This window comes from Balaenoptera musculus, chromosome 7 (assembly GCF_009873245.2).
Source record: "Balaenoptera musculus isolate JJ_BM4_2016_0621 chromosome 7, mBalMus1.pri.v3, whole genome shotgun sequence".
Classification (NCBI taxonomy): domain Eukaryota; kingdom Metazoa; phylum Chordata; class Mammalia; order Artiodactyla; family Balaenopteridae; genus Balaenoptera; species Balaenoptera musculus.
In genome coordinates, this window is record NC_045791.1 from 70,255,962 (window position 1) to 70,283,166 (window position 27,205).

General features: G+C 37.7%; 1 long non-coding RNA gene across 2 annotated transcripts in view; it reads right to left on the reverse strand.

Annotated features, from left to right (window-relative positions):
• The window catches only part of LOC118897901, a 208,218-nt gene that overhangs the window by 113,564 nt on the left and 67,449 nt on the right, over window positions 1-27,205 (reverse strand). For both annotated transcript variants that reach the window (XR_005020566.1, XR_005020565.1), the window contains exon 3: window positions 17,984-18,043. This is a non-coding gene — a long non-coding RNA (uncharacterized LOC118897901). The remainder of the gene's footprint in view (window positions 1-17,983; window positions 18,044-27,205) is intronic.

Here is a 27,205-nt window from a genome sequence, read left to right on the forward strand (position 1 = left end):
AAAGATCTTCTATACACACACACACACACACACACACACACACACATACCTGAATGAGAGGAGATAGTCCTTCTGATGCTTTATAACTGATGATTCAACATTGGAGGACTAATGAATGATTGCTACTTGATATTTGCTTCTGTAAATGGAAAGTATTCTTGATGATTCAAGTAATAATTATTACTAGAAAAACAATAACTTAAAAAATTCCATATGTTAAACCCATGTGATTTGAAAGAGTTTCAATGACACTTCAGCAGTTTAGAAACTACAAAAGGGAACAGTTCTAGTAACTTAATAGTGCTGTTGGTTCTGTATATCATAAAATTGCCACTGAGTTTATACTTCTGAAGGTGTCCATAATTACCACAAACAAAAGGGATTTATGGAAGAGAGACCATGGAAATATTATAAATGTAAATTAAGGGTAAAATTCTCTAACTAAAACATTTTGTGTTTCTAAGAGTAAAATTTGCATATGGAAGAGAAAATAACTTTAATAAATGAGGGAAATACATTAGTTTTAGAGAAGGCTGCAAGCAAAAAATTGTGAAATACTAGCTACCTACTTATAACTTTTAGCTACATCTTATTCCCTCTCTATTTTTGGTGAAGAAATTAAAGACTAGGCAGAAACCGGAAATGAACTGAGACTTTTTATTGAAATTATCTTTCTAAAGAAATTTATGCAATAACTTCAGGGTAATCATTTGGAATTGGGACTTCTCTTGAAGTAGAGCCAGCGAGTGTCACATAGCTACCCGAGTCTTAGGTCTGAAACTAAACAATCCAAGAGGCTCTTGGCCAGAAAGTCTTACTCTGATGGGAAAAGGAGAGAAAGATAAGGAAGAGGAAATGGCCAAAGGGAGGATAAAAAGCCAGTGAGAAAACCTGATTCATTCCTTGTAATCATAGACTCATAAAATCTTAGCAGCAGAGGTGACCTAAGAGTCACCTAATTCTGTCCCCTCAACCACATTGCAGGCAGTGGTCACCCTCACCCGCCTCCACTAAGGCAGTATTTACAATTCACACTGCTCTAATTGTTACAGTGCTTTCCCTCATGTTGAGTCCAACTACCTCTCTTTAGATTTGAGGGGTCCTGGTTCTGTCCTCTGGAATACATGGGATAACTCTTCTCCCTCTTTGGCCTGACAACTTTTCAAATATTCAAGGACAGCTGCCATTTCTCTTCCCTGTCTTAGAATAAATGGATAATCAAGGACAGTTATACATGTCTGAGGTTTTGGATGGCAGGGACATTCTAGGGGATGTCACACCATCCCTACCCAGCCGATCTGGAGGCAACAACCTGACGACCTATAGAAGAGTCCCTAAGATAGATTTGTTCATCCTCATCTCAGCTTGTTTGGTCAAAAGACTTAGGAAAAAAGAATTCTGATGCTATTTTGAATTCTTTGTTATTAGGTAAAAGCTGAATAAAGTCTGGGAGTCATGAATTGTGATATTATTTTTAAATTGCTATTTTCATTTATTATTAGCCCAGTTTTACGCCCTTGGTTTTATGATGCAAACAAAAAATTCAGTGCAAATAAAAGATTAACATGATATTTTGGTAATGCTTAGGCCAAACAACAAATGATTGTTTTATATTTAAGTTTGTTTTTAAGGAACCCAGAGACACAGCCTAACAGGGACTTGCAATTCGAATGTAAGATGGCAGGTATAGAAATCACCCAATCAACATTCTTTTGGACACTGATTAGTGCTGTATTTAGTTTCAGTGTACAGTAACAGCTTCAGAGTACAACCAAGTGATGGTTAGTTACCATCTGAAGTACCCTTATTACAAATACACGACAGGAATGATAATCCAATATTGGAGAGACAGGACACAGAGATCTGCACTCCCCCAGGAGCTGCTCCAACACTTCAGCTAATTTTCTTCCTAATTTTTGATCAACACCAGAGATTTTTTTAATGGTTCTATTACTAGAAATATGTGAATGTAATTAGAAATGATTTCTTTATTGATAAAATTAGTAGTGATAAAGAAATATGGATTTGCTGAAAATATCGTACAGGCAGTCCTGCTCTTGCAGGTACGAGGTATAAGAATCTCACAACCCCAGTAACTGTAGCCTCCAGAAAGGCACTTCTGACTTCTGACTCTGACCCAGTAGGTTCAGATTTGGAAGATTTTGGTTATTTGACACCTATTAAAAATTTAGATAAATCCTGCCCCTATAATAAACCTTTCATTCAAGAGCTATCACAGCACCTAAAAGGGTAGAGATTTTGGACTTTATCAAGCTCACAGAACAGCTTCTGTGACTGTTTTTGTGCCTGCTTGCCTGTAGGTAAGGCGGAATTCCATCTGACACTTACTTAACGTTGTATCATTCTACTTGGAAGCAAGGATATGGGAGAAAAGACTTATGAGCTTCACTCACCTCTAGTTATTGAACATATGTTAGTAGGATTATTGTTCAAAAACCTTCACTCTCTGCCCCCAAACGTCCCCACCCCCATGTAAGGAATACACTTTCCCATCCTTTGACACTGGGATGGCCACAGGACATGTTTTAGCCAATGTGATGTTAGTTTATGACACAAGTACGGGCTTGAAATGTACTTGTGCAGGAGGCTTGTCCTATCACATCTCTGCCAAGACCGTCAGAGGAATGTGCCCTAGGTGGCACTCAGGCACAAGGAAGCTGAGAAACACTGGGAGCCAACTGGGTCCCAAACTGCAGCACAGAGATTGCCCAGTCATCAGCAGAGCAATGGCTGCAGACCCGCAGAGAAACTTCAGTGTTTGTTGTTGCATACCACTGAGACACTGTGGTGACCTGTGGCAACGGCTGACTGGCACACAAGGCTACAAATATTTATGCACCTTCCCTCCCCCCCCCAAAAAGCTAATAATCATCAGTGTCCAAATCAGATTAGGTTCTAAGCACTTGACAAATATTGCTTCATATAATTCTCATAACAAATCTGGGAGGTGGGGATTATTTTTCCTATTATACAGATAAAGTAATCATGGCTAATAGAGATAAAACACCTTGGCCCAAATCACACAACTAGGAGGAACAGAATGGAAGTTAGCTCCAATCCTGACTGCAGAGTCCATCATCTACCACTATACTTCATTGCTCACTCTTACCAACTTGCTTAGATTGAACTGAACCTTAACTAAAGATGTATCCATGCACACAGCAAGAGGGACAAAAACTGAACCCATGCACCAGTGAGGGTCATTCACATGCACATTAAGTCATTCAACACTTGTTTGATGAGCACCTACTGTGTGCCAACACATTGTGGTGTTTCCTGAGGATTTAATGATAAGCATGATAGACACCATCCCTGCCCTCACAGGGCTTACACTCTCATCTTATTATAGATGTGTTTGTTAAATACATGCTTAAGGGGTGTTTTTTTGTGGTGTAAGGATTATGGCCTCATTTTATACCATGTGTATGAACAACAGCCCTAGACAAAGGAAACTCCCTATCTTTGACTGTCTGACTTTTAATGTGGTGATCACTAACTAGTTGGAATGCAAGTAACAACTACTCTCAGAAATGTATTCAACTACTAATGATAAACCTGAGTTGTTGCTCCACAGAGTGCTCTCAAACGTTATAGGTCAAGGAGTTTGGGAAAAACAAAGTTACTCCTTCTGTTCCGCAGGGAGAGGGAAAAAAAGCAATGGGATATTATAATTCTTATTAATAAACATTATTAAGCTCAGACAACTTCTGAATTTTAAAATAAAAATAATTAATCTACTGAAAGAACGGTAAACCAGGAAAGATTAAAATTATAATTAAAGAATGGGAATAACATTTGGTATCAGAGGGATCTCAGCAGACTATCTGAACAGTACACTAAACAAAGTGAATTATTTCTACCATAATAATGGCATTTACTATAATACAATGACACACAAGAAATCTAATTGCAACCTGCCAAGGATTTAAAAAAACACAGTTATAATGTAAAAATACAGGAAGAATAGATATGATCTGTATTTTTAAAAGAACATGGTAATGCTACTATATGGTTCAATTTTCAGATATCAGGATTTAATATAATAAGAAAAGACAGAGAAAATGAAAATTGGGGAGACTTTTGAATAGGTGCTTTAAGAAGGGGATTTGCAACCGAATGGAAACAGGCTGATTTTGATTACACTTTAATATGAGATAAAGTAAGGATGGGGTAAATCCAAAGTAAAACATAATTATAAGTTTTTGCATAATCCCTGGCAAAAATATTAAAGATTAGATTCCAGAATTGTGTTAGTAGCTCCATACAATTTTACCATTCATAGTTATTCACTGTACAATAAGCACTGTCACAAAACAGACAAAAATATATTCATAGATGGAAATAATCATAAAGGTATTTAATAAGATATCTGGATTTTAAAGTTTCACCTTCCTCTTTCTGAAATAGAAAAAAATCATAAATACAACTTATAATAGAAAATAATCTGTATAAACACCAGAGTGAGAGTGAGGAGACAGAATGCTATGAATTCACTTGTCAGTAGAAAAAAACTTAAGTGCAAACTACTTTTGCTATGAAGAAAGCATGAACACAGTATGCTTTATACTAACCCTTGATTTCTTTTCACAATATCTTTTGCATATATTGACAAATTCCCATGGATGGGAACACAGATAATGTGTCACGGAGATTAACTGACCGAATATTCAGACTAGTGGTCCTAGCTCCACAAAGGGTAAGAAAGATGGGCATCATTCATTCTAACATGAAAATAACCTTCAGTTGTGAACAGAAAAATCAACATTCCTTAACTTAAATGCTGACAATCGATAGATTTGCAGTACTGCACATAGGTAAGAATAATAGCTTCATTTTAGGCGAGTATCTGAGATTTGGGAATATCTGATTATGAAGAATCTGAGGCTGGCCAACTAAGTGTTGATAGAAACTGATCATGACATGTGGCCACCATCCATTCTAAACTCTCAGAAACCAACAGTGTGGTAATAAATCTAGTGATTATGGTGTGGGTTTTTTTGTCTGTCTTTTTGTCTGTCTACCTCCAATACAGAAGCAGCTGGACATACAGAAAATAAGCTTCTACTAAAAATCTTGATGGGTGATAAATACCATTTACCAATGGTAGATCAAACATACTTTTAGGGGTTGTATATTGCAGGAGTGGAGAGAGAGAGAGAGAGAGAGGGAGGGAGAGAGGGAGAGAAAGAAGAAGAAGAAGAAGAAGGAGAAGGAGAAAGAGGAAGGGAAGGAGGAGAAGAGGGAGGGAGGTAGAGAGAGGGCATTAGAATATATTCTTTTTAGAAATGGATTTAGACATTTTTAGAAATGAAATTTAAAAAACAAAAAACAGAAAGCATTGTAGGTAGGGAAATATAAGTAAAAATTGCATTCCTATAGTAATGTCATCTCTGAAGAAATTATTGTAACTTTATCCATTTCAAACTATTTTTCTGGAATATGTAATTAAATAATAATATTCAGTTCTTATATTTTATAAAGGAAAAAGATATGTTATTTTATTATTATGTTATTTTCCTGAATTCATTATTAAAGATATTGACATTAAGGTAGAGTACTAGAAGACCTAGATATGACTGTGAATTTATTATGTTTTAGAAGAATGTGTATTTTATTTCTGATTATAATGTTGTTACATTGTGGGCAGTATGAATAATTAGAATCATAAAAAGAAGAAACTGACAAACCTATAATCCTTTCACACTGTTTATAGGTGTTACCACTTGGGCATATTTTCTTTCCGTCATTTTACTGCTCTCTTTAAAAAGCATATATGTATTATATGTAAAATTTGTGTCCTATTTTTCTTAATAGTACATCAGAAACATTTTCCTATGTGATTAAACATTTTAATAAGAATCATTTTTAATTGCTGTATAATATTCCATTACATAAATGGGTTCTACCTTTAATGTTCTATTTATTTATACATTTATATTTGCTTCTTTCAATGACCTCAGAATGAACAAACATATTTGCATTTCAGAATATTTGCTTAGCAAAGATCCTTAGAACTGGAATTACTGAGTCAAAGGTTAAATGTTTTATACAATGCTATGGCAGACATTGGCTAGCTGTTTGCCAGACTTGTTTGATTTTCCTTCTGGGCACAGAGGTAAAGTACACTTCTCAGCCTTCTTTGCAGTGATATGTGCACTTAAGACAGAATTATTTCCAAAGGAACATGAGAAGAAGTGATGAAATGATGTACAATACTTCCAAGTGTGGCCTGTAATCACCTCTCACACAATGCTCAGCCTCTCTCTTCCCTTGTCTGCTGGCTTTTGTTGAAGACAGTAAAGCGTCTGTCAGGCTGTTTCTGAAGAACTGTGAAGCGAAATAGCCCTAATTTCCACTGCCTCTAATTGATATTATATGAGTGAGAAATAAAATTCTATTATGTTAAGCTATTAAAATTGGGGGTTTTATTCACTTTACTGCTAGCATATTCTTAACTAATAGGGAAATGAGCTGCAACTCTAATAAAAACCTAAAAGATGTGGAATCGGCGTTGGGTAGTGAGGAAACTAATATCAGAGGATGGGGAGATGGAGACCCATGTAATACAGTGGTAAAATATGTGTTAAAACTGTGACTGGAGATAGTTTGAAGGCAGATCAAGCACTTACTAAGCCTGTAGCTCTAGGGGAAGAGACTGGAAAACAGAATTATGTGACGTGTGTTGGTCGTTACTGGCTTCTATTAGGAATATACTAGAAGAAAAAATGAGTCAGAAAATAGCTGGATGATTTTCAAGCAGAAATTTTAAAAAAATACAGAGAGAAAAGAAATTTGGGGCAGCAAAGAGTTGGAAAAGCTAACTGTTTCTAGATCCCCAACAATAGAAAATAAGATTGAAAATGCTTTTAATTGATGGCCCCATGACAAAGACCAATTTAATTAAGGGCATAGCCTTCTCTGCCAAGACTCCCATACTCTGTATGACCTCAACGATGCTGGCATTAAGTTGTGTGTATGTGAGAGAGGCATGAGGGTGAGGAAGCAAGGATAGACATGAGAGTTAATAATTATATTTAAGAAAGAGTTTTGGGTGGTGTTCCTGGCATGTGGGACTGAGTGGTAAAAACATATTGCCAAAGAAATCATAAACCTGGAGTAAAAAACCCTTTGGCTGCCTTAAAATCATTCTTGGACCCCCAAACTTGCATGAGCAAGAAATGCGCTGAAAACGCTCTTTGGTCCCACAGGAGGAGGTCTCCCACTTCACTGGAATTATGACCAAGATGGAAATGGACAAGGAAGGATCTCCCAAAGGGCAAATCCAACAATTGTGGAGAAAAATGGACAGAGAAGCTTCCTACAGAAAGTAGAATCAAGGTCAAAGCAAAGCACTTCTCCACCTTGGACGTAGGAGTTTTCAGTCAGCATAAGTGCTATAGAGCAGTGACTCCCATATCCAGAATCTTCCCTTTTCTGAATGAGAGGATTTTTTTTTGTAATTATAAAAAATGCTGTTTGGCAATAAAAAGAAATGAAGTACTGATAGTGTTACAGAATGGATGAACTTCAAAAACATTATGCTAAGTGAGGGAAGCCAGACACAAAAGACCACATACTGTATGATTTCATTTCTATGACGTATGGAAAAAATGCACATCTATTGAGGCAGAAAATAGATTAGTGGTTGCCTAGATTAGATTGAGATGGGAGTGAGGAATGATTACCAATGGGCCTGAGCAGCCCTTAGGGGGTGCTGGAAATATTCTAAAGCTGGATTGTGGAGATGGTTGTACAATTGTTAATGTACTTAAAAATCATTGAATTTTATACTTAAAACAAGTACATTGTAAGATATGAAAATTTATCTCAGTAAACCTTTTTCTTTCATTTGCTGGTGAATATGGAAGAAAATAAGCACTTTAATACATGGTAAGAATGAAATTTGGCATAATCTTTGGAGAGTCATCTGGTAATATATACCAAAACTTCAAAAATTCGAATGTTTGTATTCTTTTACCCAGCAATTCCACTCCTAGGAATTTATTCTAAAGAAATATTTGGATACATGCTGCAAGATTGTTTCTTGCAAAGTTGTTTACAGTATTGAATAACTGAAATAAATTTAATTATAAATTAAATAATTAAATGTCTATCAACAGGGGATTGGTTAAATACATTAGAATATATCCAAACGTTGAAATGCCTACAAGTGTGGTTTTTACCATGGGAATCTTAATGTATTTTTGTGGAAAACTATCCAACAACAAGAAAAATGCAGGGCTTCCCTAGTGGCGCAGTGGTTAAGAATCTGCCTGCCAATGCAGGGGACACGGGTTCGAGCCCTGGTCCGGGAAGATCCCACATGCCATGGAGCAACTAAGCCTGTGCGCCACAACTACTGAGCCTGCGCGTCTGGAGCCTGTGCTCTGCAACAAGAGAGGCCACGATAGTGAGAGGCCCGCACACTGCGATGAAGAGTAGCCCCCGCTCACTGCAACTAAAGAAAGCCCGCGCACAGAAACGAAGACCCAACGCAGCCAAAAATAAAATAAAAATAAAATTAAAAAAAAAAAAAAAGAAAAATGCAGTTAAAGTATGCTGTTTATGGTATGGACCCATTTATGTTTACTAAAACACAGGTAAAAGGGAGGTTTTTACTTTTCCTGAAATATGTGAATTTTTTCAGCCATCATACATTATCAGGAAAATAGCAACAAAACATAGATACTTTGGAAATAAGCTTATGTTAAAGTAAAATAAAAATCAGATTAAAATTTCATACCTTTGATATGTTTGTATTATAAAGTTAATTTGAGTAAATTCAGGAACGTTCCCCCCCTCCAGTTTGAAAACAGTTCAACTTATGTGCGTGTGTGTAACTCGTTTGGTGTTCAACGACCCATTTGACATACATTTTCATATTTTAATTTTTTTGACATTGATGAAGTAAATCTTATAATTCACTTTTATTTAATTTTTCCTATGGGCTGATTCTAATTAAAAGTACCATAAATAAAATCCAGTCTGTGTTCTGGAGGAGATTCAACTCTGCAATACAACACATAGGATCATTTTAACAAAATGTGCTAAAATAGTCCGATGTGGTTTGAAGTGAGGGTCACTCTTGCAGGTCTTATCCTTCACAATCACCTAAAAAAAACTGAAAAGGGGATGTTTAGAGGCTAGATTCCTACCAGGAAGTAAAGAATTTGTGAATTTCCTTTATTTACGAAAGTAAATATTTAAGGAGTTTTTACATCAAATAGCCTGGGAGAAATAGATGTGACTCTAATAGCTCTTTCTTATACAGTAGTATGTTACAAACATATTTGCTTAAGGGATTTATGATATTTGTTGATAGGTGCTAAAATCCAAAGTAAAGTACTTTTCCATACATCCTGTACAAATCTAGGATAGAATAGAGTAAATATGTCAGATTATGTATCAGAGTTTTCTGAATAGATTAGAACTGCTATTTGGGGCACACTACAAAAACAAAAAATCCCCAATTATTTTCAGAGCGCCCCTGACATTAAGCAGCAGGTAGCAAGCTGTGTGTTAGAAAGTAGTACTGCCTTGGTCTTCCCTGGTGGCACAGTGGTTAAAACTCCACGCTCCCAATGCAGGGGGCCCAGGTTCGATCCCTGGTCGGGGAACTAGATCCCAAATGCATGCCGTAACTAAGAGTTCACATGCCGCAATTAAAGGAGCCCGTGAGCTGCAACTAAGACCTGGTGCAACCAAATAAATAAATAAAATAAATATTTTTTAAAAAAGGGGGCTTCCCTGGTGGCGCAGTGGTTGAGAATCTGCCTGCCAATGCAGGGGACACGGGTTCGAGCCCTGGTCTGGGAAGATCCCACATGCCGCAGAGCAACTGGGCCCGTGAGCCACAATTACTGAGCCTGCGCGTCTGGAGCCTGTGCTCCGCAACAAGAAAGGCCGCGATAGTGAGAGGCACGCGCACCGCAATAGAGTGGTCCCCGCTTGCCACAACTAGAGAAAAGCCCTCGCACAGAAACGAAGACCCAACACAGCCATAAATAAATAAATAAATAAATAAAGAATGAAAGTAGTACTGCCTTTCAGGTTACTTCCAAAAGCAGCAAAAATAGTAAATTGGTAGGTATTCTAAGTTCCAGGTCATTGATAGAAAACTATGAATTTAAAACAATAAAACTTGAATTGAGAGGTGAGCAACATTGTTTGAAACCAATGAATATTCATGACAATAAAAATAGGTTGTGTGTATGAGTGGAAGAGAGAAATATTTGAATACGAAGTATGAAGCACAGGACATTAACTGCCTGAGAAACAGAAAATACTGGGGCTGTTTGAGAAATAAAGCACTGAACTTTTATTTTACTTAATATAAGAAACTATTCCTTTGATTCTTTCTGTAAAAGGAGAATTAAGGGCTTTCCTTGCAATTTAATACAAAACTATTATAAAGTTTTAAACAGTATTTAGAATTGTGTTATCATTTTCAACAGGTTACCATTTTCCCCTAGCTTAAATATCTAATTAGGAATGTCATATATTTTGACTTGGTAGTGTGTTGTAGCATCATATTCTTATTCCTTTAGATCAGAGGCTGTTTTAAACTTCAACTCTTACGCAGGAGAAGCATTTGCTTGAGAGAAAATCCTAGGGCCCAGGGCAGCCAAAGGGCAGGGCGGCTCATGGTCAGTGTTACTGCCCTGTTTCCTTCACATTTACTTGCTCCCTTTCTTTATTGTTCTTTTGGCTTCTAGGGCAGTGGTTCACAGCTTTGGCTGCACAAAACCAGCATCTTTAATCACCTGGAGTGTTTGAAAATCATGATGCATGATCTCACCTCCAGGAAGTCAGACTTAATTGGCCTGGGGTGTGGCTGAGGCATCAGGGCTTGAACAAGTCTCCAGGTGATGCTGACTTGCAGGCAGTATTGAGAGCATGCAAATCCCTGCTCTAGGCAGCGATTTTCAGACTGTGATCCCAGGACGAGCAGCAGAGCAGCACCAGGGCACATGTGAGAAATGCAAAGCCTTGGGCTCCACTCCAGACCTCCTGAGTCAGAAGCCCTGGGACTGGGGTCCAAGCCTTGCAGGTGATCTAATGATGCACGCTCAAGTTTGAGAACCCCGGCTTAAAGAAACGAACCATCCACTGGTAAGAGTGAAGCAAGTAAAGAGTGAGTGAGAGAATGTGGATAATTTAAGAGGATTTTGAAGGCTTTTTCCCAGGGTGGTGTTCCTTCACAAATTTTACTGTGTAGCTGATGACATCACATTAAGTATGTCTGTTGTGAATGTTTTTCCTGATTCTTCCTCTGAATTGAGTATTTTTAGGCTTGTCAGCTATCTGAGAGTAGACACTAGTGAGCATGATGTCTTTAGCTGTACACAATAGATGACCTTCCATATCTTCTGATAAATTGTGAAGACTGAATCTGAAAAGGAAATCTTACTGCTATCAAGCAACTGAGGCTGATTGGTTTTTTGTTGTTGTTGTTTTGTTTTTTAAGATTCTGGAATTGTTTACTATGATCATTGTAACTATAGGTCTAATTAAGACCTCTAATCAAAGAAACTGATAAATATAAATCCTAAGGGAACACTAAATATGCCATCTTTTATGTGGTAGAATCTCCAAATGAGATAAGCTTCATCAGTATTAGCACTGCTTGTCTTGAATTACAATACTTTCCTTTCTATATATTTTACACATTGTATGTTTCCTATTGTTATTATAACAAATGACCACAAATTTGGGTCAGAATCCTGATATGAGTTTATGCTGGGCTGAAATCAAGGTGTTGGTAGGTCTACATTCCTTCAGGAGGCTCTTGGGGAGAATATTTCCTTGCCTTTTTCAGCTCCTAAAGCCTACTTGTATTCCTTGGCTTACGGCCCCTCCTCCATCTTCAAAAGAAGCATCTTTAAAACTCTGACTCTGCTCCTCCTTTTTCCACTGTAACATCTCTTTTCTGATCCACGAGCCTCTCTCTAATAAGGATCTCTGTGATTACACTGAGCTCACCCATCTAATCCAAGATAATCACTCATCTCAAAATCCTTAACTTCATCATATCTGTAAAGTCCTTTTCGTCACGTAGGATTCACAGATTCTGGGGATTAGTATGTGAACATCTTTGAGGGGCCATTATTTATGCAACACACATGTCAAGAGACAAAAAAAAAGTTAGGGAACATGTTTTGATAAGATGCCCTCGGAGACTAGACTGTAGTGGAGAGTAGAAAAGTAGCTCCTTGGGGAGACCCACAAGGCAGTAAGTTTCAAATTGTTGCATGCTTAAAAATCACCTGGGGACTTGTAAAACATGCATATTTCTGAGCCCTGTCCCCAAAGATTCTGATTCAGTGGTTTAGCCTGGGGATCTGCGCTTTACCCAAGAGCATGCTCACATCTCCCCTCGCCAGCAATGCTCCCAGAGGCAATTTGCTACAGATAATCACAGAACACAGGGAGAAGCTGCCAGCAGGGAGGTGCTGAGAAGCACAGAACCTGAGACAACTCTACAGCAGCAGCATCACTGACTCTGGGTAAACATCAGAATTACTGGGGCAACTGTTAAAAATACAGTTTTCCTGAGCCCCGCTCCAGGAGATTGTGATTCCAGTGGTCTGGGAAGGGCCAGGACCTGTGTTTTTGAAAAATCCTTCCAGGTGATTCTGACTGAGGACCATTGCCCCCACCTTAGTAGAATTCCTCAGTGTTCTTGGCAGTTCTACCTGATCCAGCTGTAGCCAGAGGAATCTCCTATTTTCCTGTATTCAAAAAACAATCTTACTGGCTAATATTCCTTTTCTTTGTGACTGATTAAACTATGGTTCATGTTAAGTTTTAATCTTTGTGTCCCCAGTGCCTTTCTTTGAGCCTGGCACACAGTGGGTACCCAATAAATGTTTTTGGAATAAATCAATGATTCGCAGACTTTACCCTGTACCATAATCACCTGGAGGCTTGTTAAAATACAGATGGCTGGGCCCGTCCCCAGAGTTTCCAATTCAGTAGGCCTGGTTGGTGCCCAAGAATGTGCATTTCAAACAAGTTCCCAGGTGATGCTGGTGCTACTGGTCCGGGTACCACACTTTGAGATCACTGGAATAAATAGAGTTTGAATTGTTAAAGCTCTAATTCTTCTATTACGATATGAAAATTTTTATATATCGTTGAGAGATTTAAAACTTTTCCCAGTTTTTGAATTGTCCTTAACATTTTTCATCATTTCTATGTTTTCCCTTTAAAAATTTTATCCTCTTGAAATTGAAAAAGAAAATCATATTTCTCCAGTAATAGCTGTCCTGTAATGTTTTATTGTTTATTTCTTCTCTGTATGTGAATTCTCTAGAAACAAAACAATTGAAAATAGTTGAGGAGTTCCTACTGATAAAGAATTTGTTTCAAACTTGTGTCTTTAGCATTGTGGATGCATAATCTAACAGTAAATTATCTTTTAATCTGAAGCTTTAGTTTGATTTACACTTTTGCTTGTTAGTTGATTTTTTTGGTCATATTTCTCAAATTGTAGGAAAATGTAAAGGAAGATAGTCACATATGCATTACGAGGCCAGTCACCACTGGAAAGACAGCACAATTAAGAAAGATAAGTACTACTGAGTGATTTGTCCGATTTGCCTGAGACTTGACAGTGCATACTTTTTATTATAGGAATACATATAAAATTCATCCAGTATATATTTTCATAAAATTTTATTTCTTTGGAAGAATATCTGAATTTTCCCTATATTTATCCAGCTAGAGATCATCCATAGGGGATTGATAGCCCTTATATGTACTTTTTCAACCTAAGAAATCCTTTTTATGGGGCTTCCCTGGTGGCACAGTGGTTAAGAGTCCGCCTGCCAATGCAGGGGACACGGGTTTGAGCCCTCGTCTGGGAAGATCCCACATGCCATGGAGCGGCTAGGCCTGTGCGCCACAACTACTGAGCCTCCGCTCTAGTGCCCGCGTGCCACAACTACTGAGCCTGCGCTCTAGAGCCCGCAAGCCACAACTACTGAGCCCGTGCTCCTGGAGCCCGTGCTCCGCAACAAGAGAAGCCCCCGCAGTGAGAAGCCTGCGCACCACAATGAAGAGTAGCCCCTGCTCGCCGCAACTAGGGGAAGCCTGCGTGCAGCAACGAAGACCCAACACAGCCAAAAATAAATAAATAAATAAATTTATTAAAAAAATTAAAAAGAAATCCTTTTTAGGATTTGAGGATAGCTTTCCTTATTCATACAAAATTGTAATAGTATGCTTTCCTTGTAAAATACTCCCTGAAGGTTGGATCAGCCTTGCAGATAGCCTTATGCCTTTGAATCTGGGTGTACTAAGAGTTTCTGGTGGTGAAGTAATAAAAGGTATTGATTTTATTTATTATACTTGCATGAAAAGGCTGTATAACCAGATTGATGGGATGGAGGATTACTAAAAATATTTTTATAGGGTTAGGACATTTGAATCTTGTATACAATGCTGAATTTGAACATATTGCTGGGCTGAAAGTAGGCATCTTATAAACAAACTCTTGCAATGAACCACTCTTGCATGGCTATTAGTCGTCAATACATTTTTACTAAGTGCACACCATGTTTGAAGCACTGTGTTAAATCATCTTCTATCTCAAAAGTTTTCTTTTTTTGACTTTTGCATATAAATTGGTAAAAAAAGATTGGTAAAAAATTTTATTATTACCCAAAATAGGTATACTCAAGTTAAAAAATTTAAGATATAATTTGCATACAATGAAAAGCACAGATCATAAATGTTCACGTAGATTATGACAAGGCATGTACTCCTGTAATGCACACCCTTGCCAATCAAGACAGACATTTTCGTCACTAAGAAAATTGCCTCAGATCACTTCCCAATCAATCCCCTTCCCTCCCATAAATAACCACTGATCTGATTTCTATCATATATGCACTCTTGTGTCTGGCTTCTTTCACTGAATACTTTTGAGATTCATACCTCTTATGTGTATCAGCAATTAGTTCCTTTTAATTGCTGACTAGTATTCCATTGTATGAAGCATGGGCAAATTTCCCATATCCCTCTGAGTCTTCCCCAGTGGAATGAGAGTACAGATAGAATGTGAGGGCTATCCTTTGTTTCCTCCACTCCTCATACGTTTAAACCATTTTTCCTGAAAGTTCAAACCTTGCACTTCCTTTATCAGTATCACTAGGGCCCCACTGTGAGATCTGATCTTATTAGATCAGAATGTAAATACAAGGTTAGAAGACCTGGTATTTCGAGCAAGCTCTCTATGGGATGCTGAACATCCCATATGAACATTAATGACTGACACTACTGCTTTAAGCAAATATTTTGCAAACATAAAGGATTAAGGAAAGGGCTAGAAGAATAAGAAACAGAGTGGCCAAATTGCTCCCAGTAATTCATGTTAATGGACTGAACTAAGCAAATTTCCAAGATGATAAGAAGACTGTGGGAGGTGACAGGAGCAGGGGTCTTTCCTCAGGGATGGGAGTGGGGGAGACCTAATTAATTGGCATGGAAATAGAGAATGGGACCTAAGCAAGTCACTCCCCCTTTCTGTGCTTGTAAAGATGGGTTTGGGCAAAACAAAAGAGGAAAAGGTGAGAAGGGAAGAAAGTGAGACAGTTTGTGGTGTCTCACAGGGAGAAAAAAACAGATTTCAGTTTACCAAAAGAACCAAAGCCTTTCCTTGCTTTCCTTCCAGATCACTCTCCTCCCACCTGTTGCCTCCCTGAGGGCTACCAACCTCACCTGTTTTTTCCTTGTTGTTGCCTCCCAGCAGAAATGTGAGTACAGCTCAAAATTAAATGAGCGAGTGTATCGGTGCCCCTGAATCACTGGTTAAAAAACACAGCCCAAAGAAATGGGATCTTTTCTCTCAAGGGCAGAGATAAGGTGCTTAAATGCCAACATGATAAGAACAAGATAAATAATAGCAACAAGCCTTGTGATGCACCCAAAAATGTCAGGCTGGCGCCACATGCTGTCCAATGAAATATTTTGGATGATCTAGGGTCTGGGAGGGGAGTATATAATTTTCATTCATACAATTTATTCTTTTGAAATGACAAACTACTATGAAATGTTTCTATCACTTCAGTGAAGTGTCTGGCTATCTCGTGCTTGCAGTCTTGGCACAGACACTGTGCACAGATAAACATACATCTCGTATTTCATCTGTCTTTGTTCAGTGCTGCTTGGGGCATATCCCCTCTGCTGCCAGCAACACCCAGCAGTCCTGGAGGGCGGGGCTCAGAGCATCTCTGTCTATGCCTATCAAGAGGCTAATGCATCCCCACCTTCTACTCACCTTGGGCCTTTCCTCCTCTCCTCTCTTCTCAGGACTCAACGGGGGGGGGGTGGGGGGGGGGGGGGGGGGGGGAGCTGGGGGGGGGGGGGGATGAGATAACTGAGGTCATTCTGACCATTATCCTTGCAGAACTTTCCTCTTCCTCAAGGGAAAAGCTTTGGCCTAAACTTACATGCCCATTAGGTATTTTAGAACATAGGATGTTACACGTCGTTCGTTAGTGGAATATGGCCTAATAAAAATACAAAGCAATCTTCACTTTCATTATTGTCTTGATGTTAGTAGTAATACTGATATATTTCATTATACTATATTTTATTGGTATTATTTTGAAGTTATTATAATTATAGTTATGAATAAGTGATTATGGTTTTTAAAATGTTTAAAATTTTGAAATGTTTTAAAATTCAAAATGTTAAAATACCCCAGCTCTGTCCACTGAACAGATCCAGCAGCAGTGACAACTCAGTAATAATGAGAATGTTAGCATCCAAACTCTGGTCTCTGAATACTATTTCCTACTGAAAGGAACCAGTGATTCTTGAAGAGATTGCTGATTCCAGATGTGGAATGGCAAATGACAAGCCGAGACTTGATCATCTTGTTATGCTAGAAAGCAAGGAGGCTGTCCATTGGCTAAAGGTGGACAATTTTACCATCAAACGGAAGATGACAGCAATTGATTGAAACACACTGATTAAATAAATATGCATGAATTTATGATACTCAAAAGAGAAAGCCAAAGCAACAAGTACAAATCATTTGTCATTATTAGAGGTAGTCAACTCTGTACTCTGAAAATTAGTATTTAAAGGGAAAAAAATTGTCTTGATCTGCCTTTCCTGTGAAAATCTATTTGCAAGTTACAAAATAGCCCCAGTGGATGAGAGAACGTTTTCTTACAGAAGTATTTTAACTAACAAATGTAGAAGGAATGATAGAATAATTTACCATTCTGTAACATCTAATGAAATAATTGATTCAGGCAATAAACATTTATGGATGCTAAAACTAAGAAACTAAATATTAATGAGGAACTGGATATTCCAAGGGAGCCAAAAGGTCACCTTATAACTTTACAACTACCAATCAATCGGCATCTTTAAAAGGAGGGCAAAGAGGTATTATGTACTTCCTCATGTGGTTTCACATGAAGTATTGATACACAGGACCACCTGTGAAGTATCTGTGCCAAAAATGTTAACACTGAATCTAATCAAGCCTTTATAGCTAACTTCCAGTTACAGAAACATAGGTGATAGGAAACAAGTTGAAAAAAATCAGCAAAATCTGGAATGTTATGGAACAACTGACCCAGTCTCTTCACGAAGTCAATTCTTGAGAACAGGGTGATGGGGGAGATGAATGTGCCAGACAAAAAAGAGACTTAAGAGACATATCAACTTAAACAGCAGCAGCAACAAAATTCCCTTATGTTAGTTAATTCTGTACCTTGAATTTGCACATATATTGATATTTAAGCAAAGGACTGTGGTTGGTTTTTTGACTGATGTTGTGCTTCTGCTAACCTCTAGTGAAGAATATAGCTGGCTGGTGATTCCTGCACCCCCTCCCAAATTCTCTGCCCTCCCCTTCCCACCTCCATCAAAATCCAGAGGGGACAAGTTCATGAAACTAATAGCAAGTATAGGGGCATAAACAGACATAAATAGTTCTTACTCAAAATGGAGTTTCTCTGAGGCCATCATGGATTAGGGGGGGACGTCACAGAGTCAAACGCTGTAATAAAAACCAGATAATTTTGTGATCAATAAGTTATAATTACATACGCTGAGATAAAAGCAATCAAATCTCATGCTCAATGATGTAAATCATTGTGCACTGTGCAGGACTGTGTTGCAGGGTTCTAAAAAGAAATTTCCCCTGAAGAGTGTGTAGAATATTAATAGTCGATTAGAGTTCTCTCTTTAAGTGTCAAATATAGGTAGATCTAGTGGGAACAGTGGTCCAAAATATAAACACCATTTAATCGGCCCCCTCTGTTTAAAATTCAGAGCATGTTTTTATACATGTACAGGAGTGTGTGTGTATTTATCCAGTTTCATTGAACTTATGGTCATTCACACTGTTGGAATTATCCGGACTTGTTTTTAAAGATTTTAATTGGATGAGTTTCTTAGTGAATCACAGCTAGATGCTAAACAATTCCAAGATAGTGGTAGAGATTAAATATCCTTAAAAGGAATATTACAGTATAGAATAAACTTAATTATGTAATAGACCATAATCTACCTAGATCAGTGATTGTTTCTACTTTTTCTTTTCTTTTCTTTTCTTTTTTTTTTTTTTTGGTCAGATTCCTTTGAGAATCTTATGAATATTCAAGATTCTCTTCAGAGAAGATGTAAACATGTGAAAAATTAGTCCACAATTTCCAAGAGTTCCTGCCAACTCCTCACTGTGGCAGATTGCATTTTCCAGAGATGGCCATAATAATAGCTTCCATCCCACATGCACTTCTGCAGTGTAACTTGCTGCTCTCCCATCAAAAAGTAGAGTCTAATGCATCACCCCTTGCTTCTGTGAAGGCTTGAGTGATTTGCTGAAACAAAAGAAAGCAGTGGAAGAAATATTCTGGGACTTCCAAGGTTAGATCATTGGGAGTCTTGCAGCTTTTCCCTGGGACTTTTGGAACACTCACTCTTGGGAGTGTTCACTCACTCTCAGCACACTCCACCCCCGAGTATAGCCACCATGCTGTGAGGGTCACAAACTACAAGGAGAGGCCACATGTGGCCACTCAGGTTAGCACATTCAACTGAGCTCATAGCCAACAACTACTACCAATTGCCAGTCCTCGGGGGGAGCCATGTTGGACACTCAGCCCAGTTGAGCTATCAGATGAGTCAGCCCCAGCCAACATCAGATTGCAGTTGCATGAGAGACACCCAGAGGGAACTGCCCACCTGAGCACAGCTGACCCACAGAACCATAAGTAATAATAACAAATTGTTGTTCTAAGCTACAAAGTTTTGGAGTGATTTGTTACACAGCAGTAGATAACTGTAACACCCACCCACTCCTGTTGAGAACCACCCTTAATGATTTATTGAGAAAAAGAAATAAAGTTAATAGATTGTAGTTAAAAATTCTTAGGCCCAATAATTTACTAGTGGTACATTAGTATATCTTATGAAAATTACTACCTAGGATTTGAACAGTTGTTTTTTTTTTTTTTCATTTACAAATCAGTATGAGTATACCTGGCTATTCACAAAGGGTTTTCCTAGTACAACCAGTAATTCTTATATAATAGCTGGTATCATTTTACATTGGATTTGGATGATTCTCACATTAAATTTCTTCTCCCTTCTCTTTCCTCTCTCTTCCCTTCTGCTTCTCTCTCTCGCTTATCCACCCTGTTCATATACATACAAAAACCACACACATTACTATATTCTCATGTTTTATGTGGTCAGTATCTCAAACCCTCATATCCCCAACCAACAGCTTACCATTAACACTCTTGATTTTAATACCAGATTTAATATCAGATAACACTGAGAAGAAAAACATTTTGAAAACAGTTGTCTCTATGCTTTGACCCAGAAGTTCCACTTGTAGATATTTTTTTCCTTAAAAATAAATGGTTAATTTAGGTAAAGATTTAGGATGTTTATCACAACATTACATATAATAGGGGGAAAATTGGAAACAACCTAAATGCACATCAGTAAGCTGTTCTATGCTACAGAATACTGTGCAACAATTAAAATGAGATAAAACTACTCACATTGACATGGAAAAATGTTTAGGATATACTGCTAAATGTGAAGAAAGCAAATTGCTAAATACTAGGTATAAAATTTTAATAAATAACAATAAAACACATATGTGTATGTATAGAAAAAGCTCTAGAATTACATACTATGCTGTTAACAGAGGATACCTGTAGGTGGTGGGACTATAGGCTGACTTCCACTTTCTATTTTCAACATTTTTGTATTGTATGAATTACTTTTGCAGTACTAACAATTTTTAAAGTAATGTTTTATTTAAATGTTATATAAAAGGCAAAATTCATAAAATAAAATAGACTGTAGGCTTACGTATTATTTCTAAAAGTCTTCTTTCTCAGTGTATGAAGAAAGAATGGGGTAATCATTCAGTGAATCCATGTTCTCATCCATAAAACTTTTTTAAGGAATTGTCCTAATGTATTAAATCTTAATAACTTGGCACCATATCTCCTAACATTCATGACTTTGGACTTTCATTCCTATATAATATTTTTCAAATATTATTAAATAGTTTTCACATGTATGTATTTTACATCCTCAACTGTATAAACTCCTTGGTTATTGCCTTTTCTTTCTCTTATACAGTCTTCTATGACCAATAAATGCTAAGGACTTTGCTGGTTAAGGGGCTAATACAGGTGTCATCAAACAATGGCCTGTGGGTCAAATCTGACCAACTACCTACTTTTGTACAGCCCATGTGCTAAAAATAGCTGTTACATTTTTGAATGATTAAAAAAAAATCAAATGAAGAGTAACATTTTGTGACATGTGAAAGTTATGTGAAATTCAAATTTGTATCCATACACAAAGTTTTACTGGAACACAGACACACCTGTTTGTTTATGTATTTTCTGTGGCTGCTTTCACACTGTAACATCAGAGTTGTAACAAAGACTGTATGTCCCCGCAAAGCCCCAAACATTTACTAGCTGGTTTTCACAGAAAAAGTTTGCCAGCCCCTGAGTTAACATGATGTGTGTAAGTAGCATCAGTAGCATCAGTTCTTTTAGAAAAATCTGCTATTGTAGAGTGCCTTTAGTAGTATGGTGGATTGCATTGTTTTTCTCAATTCTTCTCTGCTGCTTTTGTAATAGGATTATACATCCATATCTTTGTGCACATGACATTGCAATGTCTCTCAGTAAAGTAGACCCATACACCCCTGCCCCAATGTTTTAGGCTTGGTCATGGTATGCTTTGGCCAACGGAATATTAGCAGATGTGATGTGAGCGAGGCTTTATATGTGCTTGCAGAGTTTGGCCTGGATTCTTGAGCGTCTGTGATCTGCCATGAGGTAGCAGCCATCTGTCTAGGTAACTACTGGGCCCAGAGTGAGAGACACACAGAACGTACCTGATCTTGAAGCAGAGTCAACTCAGTCAGTGCACAGACCCATGAGTGAGAAATGAATGTTTGGTGTTAAGAGTCATTGAGGTTTGTGGATTCTTTATTATGTGGAAATCTGACTAATACTGTGGGATTCATCACTCATTAATTATGCTGATGTTTGCGTAGCTCTCCTATGCTAAACATATAGAAACTGGAAATCTCATTAGATTTAGAAAGCAGTGATATGGATTACCCCAGGTAACCAGTAAATGTAATATATTTTTACTGCTTTATGAGTATAGTCGTAAGTTTGAGAAAAATCTATTTATCTTTTTCACCAAGCTGTTCTAATGCCTTGAAATCACATTTTCAGTGGACTTATTGTCCAATATTATGAAAGCTACTTGGTTGATGTTAAAATGAAAGAACTGAACTTCTATGCTTCTTTATTCCCCCACTACTCTTGTTTGATGTATGATGTGACATGCAATTGTACGCATTTCTGTATGTGATTTCCGAGTCTTGAAATGCAAACATATTTTTACCTATAAAATGGGAATCCTTTGTTGATATAAAATTTTGCTCTATTCTAAGCTCATATTCAAATTTGGTGCTATTTCCCATAAGCATTTAGAATCTGGTTATATTAGTGAAGATGTATAATTTCCTTAAAGCAAGGGTTTTTATCAGTAGCACTATTGATGTTTTAGGCTAGAAAATTATTTGTTGTGAGTGGCTGTCCTGTGCACTTGACCACTTTAGCAGCTTCCCCGGCCTCTATACACACTAGAGGCCAGTAGTGCCTCTCCAGATCCACTCCCCCCTCCCCACCCTGTGCAGTCATCGATGATCAAACATGTCTTCAGACATTTCTATACGTTTTCTGGGAGGTAAAATCACCCAGATGAGAACTACTGCCTTAAAGAGTGAGTTTTAATGCAGTAGTTTTCATACCTGGTTACATACTATAATAATCTAGTAAGTTTTTTTAACATCTTGTTTTGAAATAATTTCAAAATTACTGACAAACTGCAATTACAGTACAAAGAACTCTCATGTCCCACTTGTTAATAAATGCCAGATGTACTTTTTCTTTCTTTTTCTACATATATGCATAGATGCTTTTTTCTGGATCATTTGGGAATAAGTTTCAGGCAGGATGCCCTCTTACCCCTTAATGTTAAGTGTGTATTTCCTAGGAATAAGGATATTCTCTTACATAATCACAGTATGAGTAACAAAAACAGGAACTTTAAGATTAATACAATATTATTAATCAATCCACAGTCCATATCCAAGCTTTGCCAATTATCCCCCAACATGACTATTTTTTTCACAGTCCAGACTCCAGTGAAGGACACATATTGTAGTTTGTTATCATATTTCTTAGTTTCCTTTAACCTAGAGAAGTTTCTCAACCTCTCATTGGTTTCTATAACCTCAATATTTTTCAGGAGTACAGACTACTTGTTTTGGTAGAACGGCTCTCAATTTGATTGTGTCTGACGTGTCCTCATGATTAGATTCAGGTTGTGCAATTTTGGCAGAAACATTATGAGAGTAATGCTGTGAACTTCTCAGTGCATCTCATTAGGAACCACATGATGCAGGTTAATCCCTTTATTGGTGATGTTAACCAGTCATTTTGTTAAGGTGGTGTCTTAGTTTCCTAAGGCCACCATAACAAATTATCACAAATTGGGTGCTTAAAACAACAGAAAAGTTTTCTCTCACAGTATGGAGGCCAGAGTCCAAAATCAAGCTGTCGTCAGGGCTGTACTCCTTCTGGAGGGTCTAGGGTATAATCTTTCCTTGCATCTTCTGACTTCTGGTGGCTGTCAGCATTTCTCATGGTTGCCTCATGCCAATCTCTGCCTCTATCTTCACATGGCTTTCTTTTCCTCCTCTCTGTCCATGCCTTCTCCTCTTCTGGTCTCTTATAAGGACACTTGTCATTGGATTTAGGGCCCGAGTAATCCAAGATGATTTCGTCTTGAGATCTTTAACTTAATTACATGTGCAAAGACCTTTTTGTCAAAGAAGGTCACATTCACATAACTTCCTAATCCTGGGGGTTAGGATGTGGATCTATCTTTTGGGGGCCACCATTTAAGCCAGTACAGGGGGCACATGCCAGGCTTTTTCACTGTAAAGTTACTATTTTTCTTTTTTCATTAACAAGTAATTAATGGGGAGGTACTTTGAGACAATGTAAACATCTATTCCTCACCAAACTCTCACCCATTGGTTTTAGCGTCTATTGGTGATTCTTGCCCAACTAGAGATTTTCTAATTGCATTATTCCTTCTACATTTATTAGTTGGCATTCTATTGTAAGAGCCTTTCCTTCCTTCCTTCCTTTTTTATTTCAATATAGACTTATTTTATTCAATGGGTTATAATATATTATTGTTATTATTTTATTTTCATGCTCAAAAGCCAGCAAGAGCCCCATCAAGTAGGCTTCTGTGTTCTTGGACATGATCCCCACCACTCCTTGAGCAATTTTCTTTCTGGCACAAGAAAATGTTCTAAGCTCATCTTAAATGTTCTAAGCCCATCAAGCTTTTCTACCTTGGCCCTAGAATCAGCCACTTCACCAAGGATCCTTGGTTTCTTTTGGTGGCGAATAATATTTAAAAACCAAGATCTGGGTGTCTGAGAAGCTTTTTTAAATAAAAAAATTTGGGCCCTACTTTCAAAGATTGTAATTCACAAGTCCTTGAGTAGGGCCCAGAAATGTGTGTGTGTGTGTGTGTGTGTGTGTGTAAAGTTTCCGGTAGTTTTGTTGCACAGCAGTGTGTGGGAATTACTGCTCTAATACCTTTAAACCATGATTTAGTTCACCCTACATTTTTCAGAGCACATTTTTTATCTAAAAGGACAAATAATTGCTTCATATCTTAATTACTGGACACCAGAAAACTAAGCAAGATAAAACATACACTATCTGAAAAAAACATGCTAGATGTCAGTGATGGATGTCTGAGATGGAAAATGTGTTCCATAATGTAAAATAATTATTGATTACAAAATCGTCAACTTAGATTCAAGTCTAGATATAATTACAATCTCAATTAAAAACGAAAGTAGACATTTTACTTTTAAACTGCATTCCTCTGACTATAATCTCTCTCTGTCTCATACACACAAAAGAATACATCACTTTGTGGGAAGGGGTGCAGGGAACACAAGAGTTTTCACAGTGGAATAGAAAAATCATTTATTTCAATATCCGTTGCCTGCCTATCTTCAATAATTGATATCTCAGAGAAGGAACAAAATTCCTTCAGTGAAGCCAACTGTACTGTTGAATAGTTATATCACATTTTGGCATTGAACATGAAAAAGCATTTTTCCCATATGAAATTTTGGGTTAATCTTTTTTATTCCTTAAAAAAATAAGAGCATTCCAAGGAGCTAACATTTATATATTTGAGGAAGAATTTCTTGTTCTATCTACAGGTGATCAGTATATATATTGAGACTTTGGGTCTGTAACTTTGCCTTTGGAAAAAGGAATACAATATACCTCCTCTTTCAGATAGCAGCACTTTTTTCCCCACCGAAAATCACTGAGGTAAATTAGAAGAAAATCCCCCATTGGAGTAAGAATTATAATTCTTATTATCAACAAATAATAATAGTTGTCATTTTTGAGTTTGTATCAGGAATTTTGCATATAATCTCTATTTTACAATAAGGAAAATAAGTATAGATAAATGAAATAACTTGTCCAAGGCCACGTAACTTGGAAATGGCCAAGCCAGGACCCAAGCCCAGTCAGGATAGGCTAGGTTATGTTTAATAACAAACAACCCCCAAATCTCAGCAGCTTCTAATAACAAAGGTGCAGCTCTTGCTAAACATGCATCTTGGTTTTTTTGTGGCTCTACTGAGTTTCATCTTCATTCTCTAACCCCGCTGACAGTGAAACCTCTGTTTGCAATATTGCCAGGAGTTGCAGCAGAGGGGAAAGAGAGTATGGTGAACCACACAGTGGCTCTGAACCCTTCTACCTGGCAGAGAAACAAAATGGTTTCAGCGCAGCCAGCTGCAGCATTAAACAGCTATGTCACATTTTGGTTTTGAACGTTGATAATTTGTATTTCAATGTCCAGAGCAAGTTATGGCCAAACCTGATGTCATCGAGGTGGGGAAGGATAATCCTCTCAAAGGTAGGGGCAGCAAATATTTGGGAACTGTAACCAGCTTACCATAGACTGGTGTGCAGATGGCATCATTTAACCGTAAGCCAGGGTAGCAGTCCCCTGGTCTCAATGATTGGTCCATACTGGTCCAATCAGAAGACTGTTGATTGATGGTTTGGAGAAGAGTTGACCTTGCTCTTTCTCTAATATGGGGCTGCTGCAACCTTTTTTCTGTCACGAGGGAAGAAGTGTGACAAAAAGGCTGATATATGCAGCAAGGCAGAGTCAAGAGAAATGGAACCCCAGCACTGAGGACCTCATGAATCTCTGGAACAGTTCACCCTGAGGGTGGTCCAACCTCTGAACTTTCCAATGATATATCCTAGTAAATTCTCTTAGGTTCAACCAGTTTGAATAAGAACTTCTTTTACTTCTATTTGTAAGTGATAATATTAAAATCCAAGACCTATCGAAGTCCTAATCTTTGTCTTGGAAGAAGTACGTATGTGTATGTGTATAATATCATTTTGTGTAAAAACAATGTATCAACACTATGAAATTTCTGAACATAAGGAAATTATCCATAATCATACTAACCTAGAACATGAACTATTAATCAGGTTTGTATGTGTTCTTCCAGTTCCCGTTCCTCCCATGTGCATTTATTTTTATATAAATTGTATTAAAGCATACAAATCATTTTGTATCCTTACCTTTTCGGTTAAATGTACATTTGAATTCTTTTCCCACATTGCTACAGATTATTATAAAGATCACTGAAATAGCTGCAAAATACCCCAGCAATTGGCTGTAATACAATATAAATGAAAATTTCTCTAATCTTGGATATTTAGGTTGCTTCCAGTCTTTTACTTTATAGATAGCAGTGCCACACATACAGAAATATATGTGCGTGGAGAAAAATGGGAAGGGCATACACAAAGCATTCTGGCAGTGGATGCTTTTGTATAGGCCTCTGTGCCCTCTGGACCATCAGGTGATGAAACTCACAGAATTAGGCAGGGGTTGGGCTCTGCCTACTGCATGTAACTGTTTTAGATACCCATGTATGCAGATCTGATGTTACTGTGCTAAGAAAAAAAAAATGGCATAAACATCTTGAAATTTTTGCTAGAATAAAGAAGTCTGATTTGGAATAGTGGGTTAAAATTCAGAAGATAATAACTTGTAGGTGGAAGCCAGTAGGCTGGGGAGACTTGCAAACATATTAGTAATAACAAGTTAGAAGTAAGTGCTACTGAGATATATCAATAAATATTATAGGCAAAACCAATGTTTTTGTACTGAGGTCCTCTACTGGCCTGAACTACTCACGTAAATATGTCTGGCCAGTGTCCTCTGGGGAGGTTATACCTAACGGGGGCAGTTCCTTAGTGTCCCCTAATAGTCTGTGTACTGCCCCGAATGGATCAGGTGGCTCTGCTGGCCTGGCCTGCTCACTGGCCTCTGAGGACTCTCATCTCTGGTCCAGCACCCCCCAGAAACTCCACAGCTTGAGCGCTTTCCAGTGAACTTGAGATAATATTTCCCTTGCTTGCTTGAGACTCATTTATATTTATATCTATCTGTTATAAATAATTAAAAGGGGGTGATGTAGTTATTCAAGAGTAGTGTCCAGGCAGTTCTCCAAATCTGT